The sequence below is a fragment of the Equus caballus genome, chromosome 4 (assembly GCF_041296265.1).
Source record: "Equus caballus isolate H_3958 breed thoroughbred chromosome 4, TB-T2T, whole genome shotgun sequence".
NCBI classification, from domain to species: domain Eukaryota; kingdom Metazoa; phylum Chordata; class Mammalia; order Perissodactyla; family Equidae; genus Equus; species Equus caballus.
The window spans coordinates 85,400,735-85,417,126 of record NC_091687.1 but is presented as its reverse complement, the minus strand read 5'-3'; the positions used below and the strand labels follow the sequence as shown (position 1 = coordinate 85,417,126).

Genomic DNA, 16,392 nt, shown 5'->3' with positions numbered 1-16,392 from the left:
CTGAGGGGAAATCAGGTGTAAATCTTCAAAAGAAAACATGACAGGCATTTTTTGGGGAAAAAAGTCCAGAATATTTGAACAAGAATATGAAAAGTCAGACATGAGGTCTCAGAGTTATCCTGGGACCAGGTCAACTGGAGTCTTACAAGGACCTTGCTAAGTACTACGGAGGTACTTCTAATTATGGTCGGACAGCCTTGCAGAGAGTTTGAGTAGAATGACAGTCATCTCTGAAAGAAATAGTCTCGCCATTGAGAGGAGTTGCAAAGAGAAGAATCATAGAGACTAGTTTGACAGAGTACTGAACTAGTTCAAACGAAAGATAAAAATGGTGTGGATTAGAATTTTAGTGATTACATTTGAGACAATATGTCAAATTTAGTGAATAATTCAAAGATAAAGTATAACAGATTTCCTTATGTATTGGATGCAGCATTTGAGAGAATAATCAAAAATGACTACAATATTTTGAGTCTGAGAAATTCATGGATTGGTAGTCCCATATACCTAGATAGAAAAGACTGGGAGATGAAAAAATTCATGGAGATAATGTGGGAATCAAAAGCTTTAACTTGGATATGTTAAGTTCGAAACGCATATTGGACATTCAGAGAAACATACATGTGCCAGGCAACTGAACAGTCAGAAGATAGAGAAAGGATGAACTTTTAAATAAATATTTATGTGTTATCAGTACAGAGAAGATTTTTAAAGCCAGGGGTCTGGATAAAATTACCAAAGGAAAAAAAAAGACAAAAAAACCTGATCTGCAACCTTGGGACATTATGGCATTTCAAGGGCAGAAAGAGGATGAGAGGAAACAAAAGAAGCAGTGATCCCTACCAGAATCCAAGAAACAAACTGTTTCAAGGATGAAGGAGTGATCAACAATGTCAATTGCTCTGACAATTCAATTAAACAAGAAGTGAATTTTAACAGATTAACTGCTATAACATACAGCCCCAAATCTCATGGGATAACACAAATGTTTATCTCTCATCTACACAGAAATTACATGTGTATTAGCAGAGGGCAGAAACAGTGGGGGCTTGCTCCACAAAGTCATTTGCATGCTAGCCTTCTGGCTCAGGAAGGAGTAACTGTAGTTGTAGGAGCAGGTCACCTTTTGGTAGAACAACACAGCCAACCTCTAGCAATTTGGCAAGAAAGGAACTAGAATAAATATCCCTACCTCAGCCTCTTCCCTCCCTCTTATCTATTGCTGATCCTTCCATTGATTAAATTCAACAGATAGATATGAGCCAAGGAAGGCACTGATGCAGTTGATAAATTTAAGAAAGTTGGAGAGAGGTTAAGAGTAGATTTGGTGGGGCAAACATAAGATATCAATACATTATTATTTTAATTGTTAGAATTACGTAAGAAATACTGATATGTGGCTATTTGTTTTCCTTTTGTACAAGTGTCTCAGATATTCTTTCACATAACATACACTATATGAATTTAGAGTCAGCTTTTCAATTGCACACACAAAAAATTGTGGTATCATGATAATTGGAATTTCTTTGTATTTATAGATTAATTCATGAACAATTGATATTTTATGATACTGAGCCCTCACATCCATAAACTTTGCTTATTTCATTATTTATTTAGATCCTCCTTTATGGCATTCAACAATGTTTTGTAATTTCCTACCTAAAAACATTGCACATTCTTTCTTAGATTAATTTCTCTGCATCTCATAGATTTGTTTTGCTTTCAAGTGGAATATTTTTCAGACTCTATCTTCCGATTGGTTATTGCTGATGTATAGGATCACTATGGTTTTCATCAATTTCTCATGTCTGAGAGAACGGTATTATCATTAAGCTCTATTTAGGTATTTCATCTCTTTTTCCAAAATATTTTTTCCAAAGAAATAAATCTGCCATTTGTAAAATGTCTTTTATTTTGTTTTATATTTTCTGCTATCATTTAATTTGAACAAGTTTTCTTTGTCCCACTCTCATCTCACGTGACTTTGTCCTCTCATTCAGATCTGTACACTTAGTTTAGATACCTTTTATGAGGTTGAACAAGTTCTAATTTCTTATTTACTAAATGCTTCTTTTGTTTGTTTTAAGGAATGAGTATTGAGTCAAAGTAAGGAATTCATTTTTGTAAGATGATTTTTTTTTCTTTCATAGATTGATGTGGTAAATCTTCCCATGTGAGATTAATTTATGTATCTATTTAATTAATTTGCATTCTCTGTTCTTAGTTGTCAAAATTATATTCTCATGAAATGATATGCAATTTTTCCCACTTACAAAAGGTACATTTTGAAGCTCTGCAGCTCCATCGTCTCTTTGAACTGTTAATAAAATCACTTTCGTGGATGTCTGAGCTTCTTATATATTCATTTTTGTGAGGAAATGCAGAATTGGTGAAATATTTAAAGTTTTAAATTTCATTAGTGGATATTGTTTTACTCAGGTATTATATCTAATCTTCATTAAAAATGGAAAATAAGTAAAATTGGATTTTTTTTAAATGTATTTGTTTCTCAAGTTTCCTCGTTCCCTCCTTCACTGGAACTGGTAAAGTTTTACACATCCTACTCTCTCTCACCACACTTTTTTCCATATTCACATTTTAAACTATAGCTTTTATTTATGTTCTTTCAGGGACTACTCTTAAACATGTATATGTCTAGATATATCTATATAATATATAATTAAATATTATACATTAAAGTGTGACTTCTGGTTCTAGACTTGAGTCAGAGGCATCAACATGAATTCATATTGTATGTTATTGGGGAATGTTAATGCATACACAGATAGACAGATACAGAAATAAATATAAATGTGTGTATATGCACGGGTTAGTATACATACATTTCCTAGTTCTCTCTACTAACAGGACCTATAGACAGTGTCACTCCTATGGCACATCTAGAACCCAGATTCATTTTTTATATTCCATTTACCAGTAAATGGAGCCAGGGCTCACTGGAGAAGTGGTTAATTCCAGAGCTTGGGCAGGACAAAGACAGTATGAGCTTGGGGTATGTTGGGGTGCCAGAAGGAAGCTCAAAGTTTATGTTTTCAAATATGATAAAAAATTAAAGAGAAATTCTAGTTAATTTTATAATAAAACCCACAGCTTTGAGATATTTTATAAAAGTTATAAAAAGGACAAAATTTGGTTAACATCTACAGAGGAAAAATATAATCTACAGATTATTTTGACAGTTATTGACATTATTTAGACATTTAATGTAGTAATTTTTATCTTTTAAGTCACACTTACAGCTGTTAAACCAAAGTTTATTTAGCTTATATCTTCAGGAGATCTTAGTATAAAATTTTTATTAATTAAAGTGAGTTAGACCTCTGAACACAAAATAGCAATTTACACTGCTACACTGATGTGTGTAAAAGAAAAAAGTAATGCATAATTATTTCCAGGCATATATCCTGTTCTCTATGCCCTCTTTCAAACAGAAATCAGCCCCTTTGACGGCTGAGATTTTATTAACTTAACTCAAGTTAATGGTGTGAAAAAATGCAAATTCCTACACCAATGATAACTGGATTGGAGTGGGAGAAGGTATTGCTCAGATAGGAAAGGAAGATGACACACAATACAGAATGCGAGGGGGCAGGGCATGTGAGTCAAGGACTCAGGATTTCAGGAAGACTGCAATTGGAAATTTAGAGTTGGGATGAGGGTAGTTTCAGGAAGCCTTTTCTGTAAGGAATTATGAAAGAGGTCAAAGGCAAACTCTAAGAAGTGTTTTGTTAACCATTACCCCGCACACAACCCCCACATACCTTCTCTTGGGGGTTTCTGAAAAGCCTGAGTAAAATTTTGAAATGTTTACTTCTGATATATTATTTCTTTAATTAGATGGTGGGTTTTACCAAAGAGTAGCACCTATATCTCTCACTAAATATTAGTTTATAGTAGAATATAAACCGTGACTTTAAATTAATGAATTTGTTGAGGTATTCCAAATTTATGGTTATGTTTTTTTATCAAATATATACAATGGTTCAGAGTTAGGTGATCAGAGAAGCCTTATCGAGGAAGTGGGGAACGTGATAGCATAAAGGTGTATTCTGATTTTGCTTTTGATTTAACTAGTACTTAGAAAAGCCAAGGGCTTCAACTTCACTAAGATTTACACAGTTATGGAGAGAGAATTTAGAGAACTGAAAGGTTCCAGAACAGTACAATGCAGGTGTGTAACAGTCATGCTAACTAATTCTCTCATGCTTACTTCCCTTTTCTTGCTACCTCTTTTATCACTGATTCCTTGACTCCCTTCAGTTTAATTGTAATGATGGTCCCTTCAGATTTCTGGAAACATGAGTCCTGTTTTAGTTAACATAGCCTCATGCTCACCACGCAGCCTCTCTCACCACATGATTTAAGTTACACTCTGCTTAGAAGACGGCCTTCAGCAAGATGGTCATGTGTTGGGCAGTCTGATTTCACATTTATTATAAGTCGTCACTAAGAATGCATTTTCATTTGTAATAATGCTTTGATACCCCTTATTTCTTTTTGCAACCAAGGTGCTGAAAGTATGAATGACTTTCATGCCTAAATGTCATGCTATAAAAATATTAATAAAAGGCAATAGTGAAAAGGGGATAAATATTGTGAGAAAGCCCTAAGGAAGCTGATAAGAAAGCTAAGTTAAAGGACACCCTGAGACAGAGCCTAATGCCATAAGCTGATAGTGCCTACACTGTATTTATGAGTGAGTAACCACAGGAGGCCACTTATGTAAATTTATTGCACGGAAATGTCTCCCCAATCATCACCCTAAAATAACTCCCTCACTACTTGTGTAAGTTTCTAAAATTCCATATCACTGACTCTCAAATATTTTTTTTTCCAGAATTATTGGTTAAATGGAGGGTAATAACATAAGAGTTTAAAAGTATGTGGTTTAGTGTGATTGAGAGTAAGAAGATTAATGAAAATATTTTAATTCCTAATATGCACACAATAAAATGTGATTATGACGTGGACACTAGCTTCAGAGTAGAAATAAACATAGAAGGATATAATCAATCTATTTAAAAAGCATAAACACAAATTGGTTAAAGTGTTAATAAGATACTAGGGAAGGATTCAAGGAGAAAAATGCATTTAAAGTCAGCCTTTAAGGGGGGGAAGAAGAGCTCTATTACAGGATAAATGAGATCCATTGCTTCTATTAAAACTGAGAGAGGGAGAGACTTGATTTCAGAAAGAAACTGTTAGAAAGAAGTGATGTGCCCTTCTGCTTGAGAAGATTTTGCAAAGGTGCCAATCACTAATGTGCAACTCCTTTGTAATGACAAGTTAAGAAAAATGCATATGGAGCTTCAATAGAATAAGCCCAGAACTGATATATGTTAAGGGTCAAATTCATGTAAGGCAGTTGACAATAAAATCAGCCACAGTTTTGCTGGTTTCAAGATTCTATAATCTAACAAGAATGGTTGCAAATCCAGCTAGTTTGTGAACTCGAATATTTTAATTTTAGTTCCACTCTAAGGTCAAAATTTCAGGCTATCCAGGACACGTGGGTTGGACACAGGTCACACCTTGTCCAGACACCCTAGGTCAAAAAGCAGAATGCTTCTAATTCCTACTTAATTCAGTGGGTGGAGCAAGCAGTGTTTAGATAGTTTAATTGATTTTTTTTTATTTGTATGTAGCTCCCCTTAGAGTATTAAGAGTCCATCTGACCTATATATGACTTCTCCCAAACTGGAAATGGGTTTCTTAAGGTAATCCAGCAAAACTGGTTTACTGAATTAAATAATTCATCCAGGAAGTATTTGTGCAAACATTCTGAATATAAGTTGCTATGGGAACTGTTAAGAAATAAGAAATGACCCAAATAATTCACTTAAATAAAATAGTAGAAAAATGAGGCAGTCTGTGACTTCATGTATTCATTGATATTTTCTGCTGTCAAGAATTTGAAGTTTTATGAATAAATATGTCAAATATGTGACTTGCTTTTGCATTTGAACTGCAATATGAATAAATAAGCACTTTTTGGTCTATAGAGGAAAAATATACATTCCCAAAAAAGAGATTAAATATAAAAATACTAAAAGCAGATAAGCTTTAAATAATTTGATTCTTTATAACTTTCATAAGATTTTGGGGAAATTAAATTTTAGGGCATCTTAGATTCTATAGGCCGCTTACAATCTTAAAGCAAAAACGTAACGTGATTGATTTTACTCTGAAATTGATATACGTCTGCATTGCCATATTAATATGTAAGAAAATCTAAACTTTTAAAATACCACACTGTATTTTTAAATATTTAAAATTATTTGCTATAGAATTTCAATGTGTGGTTTAAAAGATACCAGGGAATTATTTTAAGATATCTACTGAAGCACCACATTTAAAACTGAGTTAGGTTTACTAAAGTATTTCTAAGTAAACTTAAAGTAAAATGGAAAAGGCATTAGCTATCTTACAAGGACTATTAAAAAAGAAATTGGATTATTGTGATAATATTTAAATAAATTTTGGTATTTTACATTGCTTCTGTAAACAATAAAAATGGAAGAAATCATTTTTATTATTATTCTACGACCAAAGATATATATAGCTCACAGAAAGCATATTTCTCTCAATTTTATAGAGACTAAAAATCATATCAACTTTTTAGTTTAGATTGATGTAATTGTTTTTATCCATAATATATTTTATTTGAATTCTTAACGTGGTAGATTGATGTATGAATATTATATTTACCAAAGCCAGAATATATATTGGCAACTTTTCCTCACCAATGTGATACTGAACTTGGCTGATTTTGACTGCTGCTCTGTGTGGAAAATGATGCAAGAAGTCTGGATTATAGTTTTGACCAATATAAACAGTTTATCTTTGAATAGAAGACATAATCCTTTTTATAAGTGTAAAATAAACCTCTAACCTCCATCCATTTTATAACACAAATAGTTATCCCATATACAAGCATATGGATAGAAAAACAACTCAAAAATCCATGTTTGACAAATGGCGCGTCTTAATGAATTTGATCTCATACGTAGTAAATTAATTGTTTTACTTACTATAAAGGCTTATTCTAAAGTAAGGAAGCAATTACATAAAATTCTGGTATTGTGTCTCTTTTAGTCATTGAAATCATCTTTACAAGTTTAGTTTTTATCCAAAGTTAAAATAGATATATTACAAATGGATTTATAAGACCTACTTTTCATATATAAGTAATATATAAACAAGTTCCATTGCAGTGTTCATGTAGGTAATCTTTCCTTTGCATAGTCTTGGTTTTTCTGACAAATTATATAAGGCCATCAAGAATGTGTATACTTGAACCTCATTTTTTTTACTTTCTTTTAATTATGCTTTGATTTTATGCTCTCTGAATGAGAAATATCCATTGGGGTAAAAACTCATTACAGCACTTATTGCATCGCTATTATGAATAAAAGCATTTGACTTGTTATTTTGTATGTTTTAAACTTTAGAGCTAAATATTTAGCCATATTTAATAACTATGTACTTTTGGATCCAAATTTCATTTTTATCCTATTATACAGTAAATGCTATTGTAAGTGATCTAAAGACTTTTTTTGGAATTGTGTGGTCTATAAGAAACCGTGCAGATATATATAGCTATTATCTTTTATATCTAAAATACAAATTTATCTGGACCCCTTCATATGGAATTAGTACCAAATCAAAGCTTGGAAAACATCCGCCTACCACCTACACTGGTCCACCATCTTGACACTTTTGTCCTTCTGTACTCTGAATATCACACAGCTCCCGTGAGCATTGGAGGGATGCTTTACTTGACCCTATTTTTTCAACAACACAGACATCAGTGTTTATCACAGTGTCTGCTGTGATAAAACCTTAATGACAATAGGGCGAATGAGGAAAAGCAGTAGGTAAGCAAGGTTCAGTGTTGTGAAACACAATAAAGAAAAGTGAATAAAAAAGGAAGAAATAAAGCAACAAATAGACAATGAGGAATTACATGTTTCAGATAAACAAAATGCTCTGCTGAGACCAGTAGGTTAACGCCATGAAGAACACAGAAATCAAATTTTATTCTCTTTTTCAATCTGAAAAGAAACAACTGCAAAACTGAACAGCTGCCCAAGAACTTCTATTTTGTCATTTCCTCTTTCAAATTATTTTATCAAAAGCTATGTCAACTATATTTAGCTATTTCTCTCTCTCAGAAAATTCTGGACCCAATCCCATAATACCTTTCTTTCGATCTCAGTTCATTCGCCATCAGAAGTGCAATCATCCCAGGTGACTCAAATTTCCAGGGATGGTTATGCCCATATTGTTCAATATATCTCTTCATCTGATCCCAGGCCCCAGCCTTCCCACTTTACTAATCTCTTTCAACAAGCCCTCTGGAATTCAAAGTCTGTCCTCATCAAACTCCCACCCCATATCCTCAAAAATCTCTACACTTTGTTTTCCCTTTATCTTCTTATTCCAAGTAAGCACCGGCTGTACACTGAGCACATCACAATGTTTCCCTGCAGTCCACTCAAATGCAGGCTGAGAGAAAGCGCTTTTTTCCTCTCCAACTACCCCAGGATCTAGTTTTTTATGTTATATGACATTCTTCCTCCCTCATTTTTTCTACTTTAAGACTTCTTCTTTCTTTTTACCTCCATCCTCCTTTAAAAAGCTCAGGTCTCTGAAAACATGTTGCTGTCTTCAACCAACATATCTTCTCTTTAACCATCACTTTTGTCACTTTTTGGTTACATTAATAGTCATGTAAATGATAAATTCAGAACACTAGTCTTTTAGTTTCTTGGTTTCCTTAGCTCAAACAAATTTTCCTCAATCTAATTTCAATCACCCATTCACCTCTTTAAGATGTTGAGTTTATCTTCATCAATAGCAGCACTGTTGCTCAAACTGCACTTTTTGACATCCCGTTTCCTGACCACCATCTCTTATCCTTCCAGTTCACTTACTCCAGCACACCCACGCCAACAGCTGTCTAACCTCTCTCGGCCTGCCAATCCATCACCACATGGTAACCACATCCTTACAAACATCCCTAACTTCCTTGCCTCTCTTCTATTGTTGGGTTAGCTGGCAACCTGTTTGATCCAAACTGCAGGCTTGCCCCATGTTTATAACCAAGCAACTGAGCATTTCTGGAGAAAATCAAACCACCATACTGAGTGGTTTGCTTCAAATATGTAGCCACCAATCTCAAATAGACACTAAACACTGACAGGCAATCGCACTGTGTTACACATAAACTGATTTTCCATTTTCCGATATAGCAATTTCCCATCTTTTCTCCTGAAAAGGTAGTCTATGACTCAGTCATACTTCATGGACAAAAAATTGCAAGTGATTTTCTTGTTTCCATCACCAAAGCTGTAACTACCTGTGCTGTCTTCCTTTTGACAGTGTGAACATAGAAGTATTTCTATCCTATTATGGATCATGGCTTTATCTATATGCAGAATCCCATCCTTTCCACCTAAAGAAAATCTTTCCTGTAATCCTCCCGATCTTTACTGTATCAGCAGTCTCCTTCTATTCTATTGCATTATTTTGTGGGTATCCAAACATGCTCTGATATTATCCAAATTTAAAAAAACAAAAATTCTTGATCACGTGTCACGCCCCCATTTCTCAGTTCAATCTCTTAAAAAGTTGCCCATATTATTGCCTCCCCTTTCTCATCTCTCATTCTCTTCCAAACCACTACATTCATGTTCTTATTTCTACAACACACTGAAATTGGTCTTAAAAATAACACGTTACCAACATCTTGCTTGATCTAATGGTGAGCTTTCAGTTCTCATCTTAACACAACTCTCAGCAGTATTTCACATTCCCTTCATCTCGTTACAAAAAATATACACAAACACAAACACACACACACATATATATATTCCTCCAGATACCATGGCATGGCATTTATCTGGCTTTCCTCCAAATCCTAAACAGTCCTTCTCAGTCTTCTTTGCCGGCCATCCTCTTCTATCCAGCTCTTAAATGTTGGAGCTCCTCCAAGGTTTTCTTCTCAACCCTCTCTTCTATGTACGTGCTTTCCTTAGTTTTTTCCATGACTTTGTGTTTTTAACATTGTATGTATTTACTGTTTTGTTTGTTTATGTATAAAAATGTTTACCACGGAAATTTTCAAACATACATAAAAGATTCATCAACCTCATTTTTTTATAACCCAGCTGCGTAGTGACCAATATAGGATGAATCTTGGTTCATTTATAACGCCTATTAGCCACCCACCTCAAGTTGGACCATTTTTAACCAGGCATATATCATTTATCCCTTACATAATCCAAAGGGTTTCTTTAAAAACATAGCCATAAAACAATGATCTATTTTCCTTATATTGAATCAGTGTTAAAATCTCCTTGATTGCCCCATTTCAATAATTGTCTTTTTACATTTGCTTTGTTTAAATCATCATCCTAATAAATTCCAGAGATTGAACTTTTTTACATGGTTTTTAAATTTCTTTTAATCTAGAACAGATCCCTCTCCCTTTTTACCCCAGTTCACTTCTTGAGGCTATCAGTCCTTAGTCTTACAGAATTTCCAACACCCTCTCTTTGGCTAATTGCATCTTCATGATGCCAGCAGGTTCTCAACCTCAATGCTTTCTGTAAACTTAATTAGACCTAGAGATATGATGCAATTCATAGTAAATTTTTAGACAGGAATATTTCATAGGTGGTGCCATTTACTTTCAGTTGCTGTGCATTTCCAATCAAGAGATACATTACGTCTGTCTCTTTAAGCAGTTAAAATTGATCAGCAGGCTCCAATCTTAACCATTCATTGTAACGCTTTTCTATCAACCTTTCACCCAATGATTTTAGGAGCCACTGAAGATCACTTCTTATCATTTATTCCCTTTGTCTACATGTTTTTAAATGCCATATATGCTGGTGACTGATTTCATATTCACACTTCCAGCCTTCATTTATATCCAACTATCTATAAACCTTCTCTGCTTGGAGGTCTAATACATGCATCCAAGTTAACTTTGCCAAAAAGAAATACTAGTCCCTGCCCTTAATCCAAAACCAAATCATCTTACCTCAGTAAATGGATGTATCAGGTGGTGAGTTTCTCTTCCCAGAAACCTAGGAATATTCCCTGACTCTTCTCTTTCAGTCTGTATAATCTATCTATTATTATATCTCATTGGCTCTACTTTCCAAATATGTCCTGAATAGAGCAAAATCAGGTTGCATGTCCTGCTACAACACTTAACCATTCTGCTATAATCTCACTCCTCACCGAATACAATCTTCTAATTACGTTCCCCGCTACCATTCTTTTCTCCTACATATCAGCCAAAGTGATCCTTTTAAAAATAGATCTCGTCTTTTCCCTATAAAATCCCTCCAAAACTTTTTTTTATTTCAATCAGCATACAACCCAAACTCATTAGTATGGCTAATCATATCTACCTAAACAGGCACTAATCTCTCAATCCTCCCCTTCTGTACTTACACTGTCCTTAACCTGCTCATCAAACACACCTACACTGTCCTTAACCTTCTCATCAAACTCAGTGCCTGTGTTCCCATCCAATGCTTTTATACATGCTAGTCTCTCTATTTAGAATGCTCTTCTCAATATCCTCATGACTCCCTCGCATCACTTTAGTGTTAAGCTCAACAGATCTTTCCTGAACCCTCCAAGTAAAGCAGCAACCTCATCAACTCCTAATCAATTTCTGTCATATTACCATAACACTATTGCATAGTAATTATCATTATTTGAGTTTGTCTTATACATCAGTTAATTAACTCATGTAATTCTTATTTGTTTCCTCCAACTAAAATATATGTTCCACATAATTAAAGGACTCTGTGTTTTTCATCTTTAAACCTAGAACAGTGCCAGACACATGGCTTGTAGTAAGAACTCAGTTAATTGTTGAGTGATTTGCAATAAAAACATCCATTGAAATAACTTGCAAAGAAAATTTTCTAATGAATCAAAAGTAGAGGACACAAATTTGATTAAAATAAAGCTGAGAACTACTCAAATTAAATCCAAAGGCATTAAACAAAGGATGTTTCAGCATTAGATATGATAAGTTTATAAAAGAAAACATCTCAAAAATGATGATAATCTGCTTCAAAAGAGAATTACTTAAAAATCATAGGATTAAGGAAAGACTTTGAGAAAACTGAAAATTTTCCCAAGTATATGTTTGCAAATAAGTTCTCTTTATGGTCTTATTCTGCAAGTCAAGTATGATATTAAATTCATCTTATCTTAGTATGAAATATTTTTTCATAACGATCATCTCCAAAATTAAATATAGAAATAAAACCTATTTTATTCCATATATTTTATGATACATAAATAAATTTTCATAAATATAAAAGTTACAGTTATAATCTACACTTTATTGTATGTGCTATTTTAAATTGTTCAGTGTTTAATCTAAAGTCCCAATGCAAGCTTAATATTGCTAATTACTACGGCATTTCATTCCCGTTTTTAGTTTACCCCTTTCTAGTACCAATTATCTGAAAATAGTAAAAACCACTTGTACATATTTTATATTTTGCATTTACTTAAAATTAAATCTACCTTAAAGGCTTTTTTTCCAAATTAAAATAGATAGATAAAAACATCAAGAACCACGCCAGACATACATAGAATGTGTTCAGTAAATGTGTTTCCTTCACTCTTGTATAAATACACCTAAATTGGGTGTGGGGAAGGAGGAAGCAGATTTAATTTATCTCAGTGACACTTTTTAATTAGGCTTCATCTAATCCTCTGGGTTTAATTGTGTGTCACACAACATAGCTTCTATGTCTTTTCCCCAAAGAGACAAGCCCCCTTTATATGCACTTTTACCATTGGGTTCATAGCAGACAAAACATAAGCCTTAGAAATGGTACATATATTGACTTTACTACTTACAGTAGTTGAACACTGTTGCACTTTGGGGTAAATGTCTTAAGTTATTTTAATATATTTTATTACTCATAAAATTAAGCTTATCATCATATCTCATAACTATTTGACAAGGTTGTTAGGAAGCTCATATGAAATCACAGACATACTATTTGAATGATTGTACCACTGTTCAAATTGCTGTTATTGATTAGTAATATTAACAAATAATTTACTAGAAGGGAAAGGTCAATTTTCCTGTGTCTTGTTCCAAGTTCAATCTTGAAGTAATCTGTAATACTGAGGGGCATCTCTCTGTGGCTATAAGGCTTAATTTTCCCTTAACTTACTTAAGTTCTGTTAACTCATAATGATGACAATGAAGAGTTTGTTTTACCACTGTCTAGCTCATCTGGGTTCTGCATTACATTATATATTCAGCATATCAACACTAGGTTAAACAGGTATATTAGGAAATAGCAATTTTTTAAAAAATCAATTTGAATGAGTGACTAAATATTAGGGCAGTTCTATGATTGTTGAATATAGTGAACCACAAGACTGGAGAATGTGTTTCTAAAAAATTAATTGCTTCCAGGCCTGCTTGTCAGTTTCCATAGTAACAGGCCATATATTGCGAAGTAAAATATTTAATTGCTTATGGTAATATTTTCCATAGTTTCTATTCTAGAATGGTCCTTGAATTGATAATGCATCCATCTAGCAACCACTGCTGGAAAACACATTTATCTACTAACTCAAAGCTTGATTGGCATACTCAAGGCATCCTTGTGACATAAAACATATTTCTTTTCATAATAATTGAGACCAGTAACCAAGGTATTGATCAGACTGCCTCATGGCTGATTCATGTGGTTTGTCATATTTAAATAGCTATTGCTAACTAATATGACAGCCAAAAACAAAAATAGATTAAATTAACATGACTGATGTTTATTTATTTATCTGGCTACAGTCCTGTATGTTGCAGCTTGTTTAGTATTAGATGTTAGATAACTGACTCTGAATGTCTTAGTAATATTTCTAAAACCTTTTCACTTAGTATTAACTTGATCTAGAACAACATTCCAAACCAAAAACAGGTTTCTTTTACTGCCATAAACAGGTCCAACGGTAAAGAAAGTTTAACATCTAAAAACATAACAGCATCCGTTTGCCCCACAGCTACAATTCATTTAAAAATATGTAACCATCCTCTTTCTTGTAAGCTTTCCACAAACAGACTTAGTATTAAAATTCAAAACAACACGCTTTTTTCCCACGAGCATACATTAGTCAGTCATTGCGTGATGCTATCAAATTAAAATAATTTTGGATGTTCTCTACATGGAAAGAGAAGACCCCTAGGTCTTTTCTGTTTTCTCCCTAGGCCCCTTTACTCAACTGGGAAAAGGCATTGTTGTAAACGTTCAAAAGTCTCTGGAGCCCATGGCAGCGCCTGGCACGGAGCAACCACTCAATAAACGCTGACAGAGATCCCAGACTCATGAGCCTTCAAACCTCACCACTCTCTAAAGCAGGATTCCACTGAAACCGAAAAGCTCATAATCCCTGTTCACAGACGTCCCAGGTATCTCCATTCACCTCAAGCTCCAATTAAACAAACTTAATTTTAATCCACTGTAACAGTCAAAAGACCCTCATGCGTGAAACAGGACTGGTAGGATGCGGGGACACAGGGCCTGTACGATGACCAAAGATTTGGACGCCAAAATCTGAGACAAGCCACGCTTGCCAGAAAACAATTAAGTTTCCTCAGAGCTTAATGCAAGGCCACAGAGACTTGGGATATGGGCTACCTCGAATGGCCACAGGAGAGGTACCTAGAGTCAGCTGGTAAGGGTTGTACTTGGCCTGCGCTAGGCCTGGCACCCACCTTGCTCCTCTCCAGCTCCAGCTGCAGCGGCCGTGTCAGCAGTCTGCCTCCAACGCCTGCCGCCATCTCTCCTCTCAAAGCCAAAAGTGAAGCGGAGCGCAGTACGCGTGGCATTGGTGTGGGGGGCCCACCCCGGGCTCTGAAGCCTCACCACAGGGAGACCCAGCCGCTGCTCTTAGGAGAGCGTAGCTCACGTGGCAGTCACGTGATGCATGCGGGGCGGGGCCACGCAGGTGGTTTTGACTTCCCAGTTGTTGAGAAAGAAGCGCGTGGTTTTTGGTTGTGGCGGCTTTTACCTTCCCCAGACCATAACTTTGTTTAGATGTAGCCTTTTATTGGCTTGGTTTCTGCTGCTCCTCGGTACATCCTTTGCACTTTGGCACTTTTCTCCGCCCAACAGTGTTAGAGTTTTAGGGGATGGTTTGCTTTTTGTGGGGCTCAAGGCCGTAGAATGTGGCTTTGTTTCGCCTACTCTGCAGCTGCTCTCAACAGCCTTGGATGCCAGGAGAGCTCACGCTTCTCTTCCACCTCTCTTGCCCTTCTGGCAGCAACATGACTCCATCTGGTTTTTGTGATATAGTTATAAAACAAACAAGAAATGATTTTAGTGCAGCAATGCTCTCGGTCCCTACTACACATCAACCTTATCCAATCTCCCCCTATAGTTTCTGAAGTTATAACCCCAACAAAAATAAGAATAAACGTAGAAGTAACCGATAGCTTACATGAATGGAGGTCACTGAGTTGTTTGTTAGGTACATGATATAAACTTGACCACTTCTCCAGCAACCTCAGTTTTCTTGCCCAACTTCCCCTCATAGAGTCTCTCTGGGAGTTTCCTTTTCCCTACGGTTAAGCAGTGACATATCACTACCTAATTTTACAAAGAAATAAAGAGTCCATTGTTACATGATTTACTCAAATTCACACTTTATTAAAAAATGAATGCCTATGTGATAACATGTTTAAGTTTGGTTTATGGAAAATAATATCCAAGCAGAGAACCAAAGCAATAAAACAAAAAATGGAAAGGAATGGATTGGAATCTCTAAATCCACCTGCTATGGTTGGGGGGGGGGGGGGCGATGGGCGGTGCACATGTGTGTTTGTATCCTCCTTCCATTGTTTGCTGAGAAATATTTCATAAGGCTTACCAATGATGTTTGGGTTTTGTTCAGATTTCAGAGCTCATGTACCATAATATCTTTCTTCTATGAATCACCTACTACCTGAGGAGCTAGATCATTCTTTGACAATGAAACTTGACAAAGGGTTTTTCAATGTCTGGATCCATTGACTTAATCAAACTGATTTCTTGTCTCCACTTTGAAGTAAAATGTGTGCAAATGTTGGGTGCATGTTTGTGTGTGTGTGTGTGTGTATGTGTGTTTCTGTATGAGCTAACTAACCTTATAGGAGCTGGGTAGATAGAAAAGTTAAAGAAAGGTTGAACTCTGACTCATTGTATTCAAAGCAAAATAAAACAAAAAATATCTCCCAAAATGTCTGTAATTTTTCCCTGGGATTACTGCTACTTAGCCATAAGACTTTTATCTGGAAATCTGATTTTCAGCATTAAAGGGTTAACAGTAGGATTT

At 35.0% G+C, this 16,392-nt stretch overlaps 1 long non-coding RNA gene across 1 annotated transcript in view; it reads right to left on the bottom strand.

The window, feature by feature from the left end:
• The window catches only part of LOC138923965 (uncharacterized), a 93,386-nt gene extending 78,415 nt beyond the window's left edge, over positions 1–14,971 (bottom strand). Inside the window, exon 1 of the long non-coding RNA XR_011438345.1 lies at positions 14,795–14,971. This is a non-coding gene — a long non-coding RNA (uncharacterized lncRNA). The remainder of the gene's footprint in view (positions 1–14,794) is intronic.
• Positions 14,972–16,392: the final 1,421 nt, after the last annotated feature.